A 6,008-nucleotide genomic window follows, 5' to 3' on the forward strand; every position below is an offset into this window, starting at 1 on the left:
GATTGCTTATTGTATTTACGGTTTCTTAAAAGAGCTGTGATAAAGGTAAAAGTAAACTGAAGCCACAGATCTGATTCTTCCACTCTCTGAAATGGAAAGAAATAAATTTGTTGGACTTGTAGTTCCCAGGAAAATATCTACTAATACTGATTTTCCTCCCCAGTTTTAGTTGTCTATCTCACATCTGAAAATTACTGTGTTATTTTTGCATTTAATATCATAGTGCAACTACACGATGTTTAGTGTAATATGTATTATCAGTATTTGTAGCTTCCTGACCTCACCTGTTCTCTAATGACAGAGCCCTATACTGCAAAAAGCTTCAGTCATAACAAAAGACTTTGCAAAGCTTTGGGAAGTTCACATGAATATTTTGTACATTTAATGGCATTGATGATTTCATGATTGATAGTAACTGCAGGTTCCAAACAGCCTTCTGCATGTAAACCAGTTCATTAGGAATACAAGGTTTCAGAAACGGAGACTCCTCTACACTCAGCCATGTTGTAAAGTTTATATCAGCTACTTCCCAGATTTCCTAGCAGTTCTAAAAACAAAGTAGCTGAAAAACGATGGGAAAGGGATTCAATTCACATCTGTGTAGAGAGAGTATCTGACCCACTAAGGAAAACCTAGTTTGCTCATAATCATACTAGCATATCCAAAAAGAAACAAACATGTCTGCATAGGTCCTGAAAGCAGACTGTAACCCACCATTAAGTTTCCCAAGTGCAAAAATCTCTGGTAAAGTTAAAGAGGTTTAGTCTTCCTTAAGACTTACAATTTAAGACTATATTATGGTGTCATCTTGCGCTGTCAGAGCTCTATCCTCCATCAGCTTCCTTAAGGAACATCCTTATCTTGCACAAAACTGCTGTCTTCAGAATTCTGGGTTCTCGTCAGCACATTTAATGAAACACGATCTGTGCACAGAGAGAGCAAAAGAACAATTCTAGTGAGATATAAATTACTCAAAACTTTTAATTCAAGAAAACAGAGTAATTTAAGAAAACAGTGAATTCACTCTAGCTTTGTCAGAGCTTACGCACACGGACTTCAGCAGCGTCACTTTGGGCAAAACTACTGGGATGTCTGCATTAGCAACTCGCAGTAATCTTTCACTGAAGGTTTCAAAGCCCATCCAAACCTCTGGCCTATCTGAACTTTACACAAAGGATTGTGAAAATAGTTAACTACCTAAACAAATTGATGCACACAAAAGGTAATACATTTGATTAGCGTTTTTTCCACTTCTCCTTGCTACGCAAACCCAGCACCACATGCATTATTTGTAGGAAAAAAAAGGTCTAAATAGCCTTACTAAACTGCAGTGCTTGTTGGAAGGTACTTATCTGATGCTCTATAATAAGAATCACTGTCTCCCTTTAATTCAATTGAGTTATTTATACCTGAAAGATGAAATTGTGTCAAAACCAAGAATTACTGTTAATGCACGCGGTACATCTACATGTCAGTTTTGTTATAAAAATGCTGAAGGTTTCACTAACACTTCTACTGATAGGAACAGTAGTAAAACATGGAATCAAACTAGTCAAAAAATCTATACCATTAAACAGTGCAAAGAGCCAAAAAACCTGCCTGAGCTCCACAGTAGGATAAAAAAATCCTGTTGTGTTCCAGAGATGTTAGAGACCACCGACTTTCCTGCATATCATGGCTCACCTACTACACGTACAACCCAAAGGTACAAACCCTGCCACATGCCTGCTGCCTGACAAGAGACAGACGACCAAATAGCTCAAAGGTAAGGGATGTTTATTGCCATTTTTGCCATTTTGAGTCACTTCCTGCTGTTAGATTGAACTTATTTATCAAACCAATATATAAGCAGTGTTCGGAGGAAGTACTCAGTATCTCCTCTGGCCTCGCTTTTCTAAAAGATAACACAAGTTAACTCTTCAGTTATAACTTTCACCTGCGTGTTTCATTTGCAGGGAGTCACAAATATCCTCTAAAAGTAGAAACATGTAATATTCAAAAACTAGAAATATATTCTTTATTGCATCAGCTTAAACTCAGAAGCTATATCTCATCATAAGCTGACCCTAGGGTCAGATCAGTCATACTTGTCTATGCAGGAAAAGAAGCTAACCTAGGAAGAATCGCAACAAAAAAGTTCTCAGTGGTTTCAGCAAAGATGAGATTTCATCATGAACCTTTATTAGAAGAAGGTATCACTCAGAAAACCTCTTCTGAGAAAACCCACAGACTCTACTGCCTCTTGTTGACTCAGCAGCACACAGGTCAAAGCCATTTGATTAAGCAACCAGCAATCAACAAGACCTAGGAAAATCACCTCTGGCGAGGTTTGCAGACAGTTTACAGGTAAAACCAAGAAGGTAGAATTCCTTAACAGAGAATGTGACAAATTTACTCATTTTATTCTGCAAAGAGAAAATTCTTAATTTGTGCATTGGCTTCACTCCCTTTCTTAATTGAACATAACTGCCTTGCATATCTAAGCTCTTCTGTTAACAAGCCCTAAATAGAGCAGACACCACAAAACCAAATCCTTGCTTCCAACAGTCTGACTATTTGCGGGACTTAATGCTCCATATTTGACTGATGTTTTATACAGAGACAGAAGGAGTCACAGGAATTTTTCCCCACCCCTTCCTATGCTGCAAGTCAGTGTAATTGCCCCTGCTGCAGCAGCATCTGCCTTTCCAGATAGTGGAAAACATCCTGCTACATAATTGAATTTTGAGAAAACAAAACAAACCCCAACCACCCAAAAAAACCCAACAACCAAATCCACAGTTCCCCTTCTGGCTTTTTTTTTTCTTTTCTTTTTTTTATTCTCTTCTTCTTTTTTTTTTTTTTTCCTTCATATACAATCAAAACCAAAACAAATAAGCATTCTTCCCAAACACAAACAGCACAATGTGGGGGGGAAAAAAAGCCACAAAAAACCCTTCCATTTCAAAGAAGTTTAGGTACCTTCAAGCTGAATGCATTTATTTGCTCTCCTGCTTTATACATTCATATTATAAGATGCATCCTATAAACACTCAGATTCACATTTCTGTTGTGCCTTCTATATTTATCACGTGAAATTGATGGTCTTGCTATTTAGAGGCTCTTGTTCTAGTTTTACAAGCATGGCATCCAGTTGGCAACACTCTATGCCATAGTGAAAAACATTTTAAAGCTCAGCCCTGAATCCATAACTGTAACGCTGAATGAGAAGTTAAAAAAGAAAAGAAATCTACAAAGACTCACTGAGTCGTAGAATGGCCTGGGTTGAAAAGGACCACAATGATCATCTGGTTTCAAATCCCCCCCTCCGCTATGTGCAGGGTCACCAACCACCAGACCAGGCTGCCCAGAGCCACATCCAGCCTGGCCTTGAATGCCTCCAGGGATGGGGCATCCACAGCCTCCTTGGACAACCTGTTCCAGTGCATCACCTGCCTCTGCGTGAAAAACTTCCTCCTAATCTCTAACCTAAACCTCCCCTGTGTCTCAGTTTCAAGCCATTCCCCCGGGAATGCCCTATAGGATGTATGTAGCAAAAATCATCTTCAAGTGCTTGATAAAACACTGAAATCAACTCCCAAATCGCTTCTTCGGCACACTCACAACGCCTATGATGTCAGAACACGGGACAACACGGTCGCAGTTCTTTTCAATCTCTAATTAACACCAGCTCGCAACTCAACCCCCGCTGCAAGCGCTGACCAATCGAAGCCCTAAAGCATCTGTTAGTCGCAAACCAGCTCTCGGGGCGCACACGCAGCCGCCTCCCGATGCAGCAGCCGGCGCGCCGCACGCAGCTCCCCGGCGGCCCCGCGCTCCGTTACCTACCACGCCGGCCTCGCGCTCTGAGCACCGCCACCTATCCGGCGGCAGCCCCCTATCCGGCAGCACGGCTCGCTGGCGGATCGGCTCCAGGAGAGCGCCGCGAAGCTGTCGCTGACATCCGGCTGGAGCGAACTCGGGGCCGCTCTCTCTTCTAGAGCAGCCTCTCCGAACCGCCCGCTCCTTCCCGGGGGAGCCCAGATGAAGGCGCTCGGCGGGCCCCTCCCCCGCCCGCAGCCCCCCGCCCATCAGTGGGGCCGCCGCTCGCCCTCCGGCTGCGGCGAAGCTCCACACCTCCGCGTCCCATCCTTCCCCGTGGGGCCGGGCTGCCGCACCTCCGCCCGCGCAGCCGGACGAGATGGGAAGCGGCCGAAGGAGAAGCGCGGCGCGGTCTTACCTCCCCTCCCCGGCTCCGCCGCCCCTCCCGGCCTCGCACCTCAGGTGCGGAGGATGCACAAAGACGGAGCCTCTCGCTGCAGCGGGGCGGGGTCGCTGGTCCACCCCGCCTCGCGGAGCTCTCAGCGCACCGCACCGCACCCGCACCGCATCCGCGCCCGCCCGGAGCCTCTATGGGCGCCGAAGCCGTTACAACTTGCCTCGCGCCTCCTCTCCTCCCAGCGGCGCCCCCGGCAGCCACAGACACACAGACACACGTACACACGCGCGCGCCGCCGGCGGCGCAGACCCCTCCGCCAGACAGGGGCGGGGGGAGCAGGTGCCGATAGCGGGAGAGGGGCCGCCCCTCGTGTCCCCCCCCCCCCTCCTTCCGAGCCGGGCGGCTCCGCGGACGCCCCCGGGAAGAGCCGCGATGCCGGCGGGCAGAGGCAGCGCCGACAGAGCTTCCCCTACCCGGGGAAAGCTGCTCCCCTCCTTCTCCCTCGCTCTCCTTCTTTGCAGCGCGGCGGCTGACTGACAGCGCGCCGCTCGGCGGCCGCCCACGCGCATTCTTGTTTCCACTCGCTCGGAGAGAGAGGGAGATGGCGAAGGAGAAAACATGAATGAAAGCGGCAGCCGAGGGGAAGCCGGCGCTGCCGCAGTGAGGCCCCGCCGCCGGACCCGTCCCCCGCCGCCCACCGCGTGCTCTGAGCCCCCCGCGGACGTGGCCCGACTGCAGACGCGGAGCCCTCGGGCGCTCTGTGCCGCCCTGTGCGCGCCGCCGGAGGAAGGGCGACAGCATCCTCCGTGCGCCGCGGCTCCCTACGAGCCTTACGGCGGGGGCGGCCGCTCCTGCCAGCCGCTTTTGGGAGGGAAGCAGGCCGTGGGGAGCGGGCAGGTGGCCCCCAGTGCGGGCTAACCGAGGCTGAGGTTCCTCGTTGATGAACGCCCTTCGCTGACGGCGAGCAGTCTGGTCCGCGCTGACAGAAAACCCAGCACCTGGTACCTGAGTGAGGGATCCCGTCCTGATGTGATAGGAAGGAGGAAAGGATCTCGAAGATATATGTCCCCTTGGTTTTTCCAGTGATAACGTGACTCTATGAGACAGCTGCTTCACAGGGTTGGTCCTCAGATTGGCCATCCCTTACAAGGTTCTAACTCGTTAAGCACATACATCTGAACCCTTGGCTGGAGAGCAGAGATGTCTACATGCTTCGTATTGTTGGCACTGGTTCGTGGCAGGAGCTTTAAGAGTCCGGTTCGTCAGAGTGTTCAGCATGTAGATAGTGGGTGCGCACCACATCAGTGACACAGCTTTTGCCCCATGAGTCTGGAATTGGGTTCTGAGCCATCTCACATCAGTATGCACCCACAAGTTTAATACCTGCCAGAAAACTTATTTCAGACCAAATTGCCCTCTAGATTTAAAAGCCACTTAGGATTCCTATGATTAGTGTCTCAGTTACTTCATTTTTTAAATGTTGCATTCCTGAAAACTGAGTGTGTGACAAAACATGGTCAAGTCCTTTGATATAGAGTAACAAATGCAAGATAATTTAGATGGGTCAGTGCAACTCTGTATGCGTGTTTCTGTTTTATGAGGCTCTTCTCTTCGTGCTAATAGCCCAATATGACTCACCTACAGCACATATCACTGCCACAGCTGTTGTAAACCTTCTTCTGAGTCAGAGAATGACTTTATGACCCAGAATTCTGGCAGTGAGTACTATCCCAGTGATTTTCCCAATTAAGAGAGTCTTGCAAGTCAGTATCAGTGCAGGGTGAATCAGAGTTTGATGCAAGAGGCAAAA

The 6,008-nt window shown here is 48.3% G+C and overlaps 1 protein-coding gene across 17 annotated transcripts in view; it reads right to left on the bottom strand.

The window, feature by feature from the left end:
• Positions 1–5,188, bottom strand: part of PTPN5 (protein tyrosine phosphatase non-receptor type 5) — a 74,293-nt gene extending 69,105 nt beyond the window's left edge. For 4 of the 17 annotated variants that reach the window (XR_014946495.1, XR_014946492.1, XM_085548630.1 and 1 more), the window contains exons 1-2: positions 3,829–4,021; positions 782–923 (exon numbers count right to left, since the gene is read on the bottom strand). The gene's annotated coding sequence lies outside the window, so the exon portion shown is untranslated. Of the gene's footprint in view, positions 1–781; positions 924–3,828; positions 4,032–4,219; positions 4,973–5,117 lie in introns of those variants that run through there. The other 13 variants (XR_014946493.1, XM_085548634.1, XM_032444997.2 and 10 more) reach the window with 10 other exon arrangements.
• Positions 5,189–6,008: the final 820 nt, after the last annotated feature.

This window comes from Coturnix japonica, chromosome 5 (genome assembly GCF_054131305.1).
Source record: "Coturnix japonica strain WE chromosome 5, WE-NBRP24, whole genome shotgun sequence".
Taxonomy (NCBI): domain Eukaryota; kingdom Metazoa; phylum Chordata; class Aves; order Galliformes; family Phasianidae; genus Coturnix; species Coturnix japonica.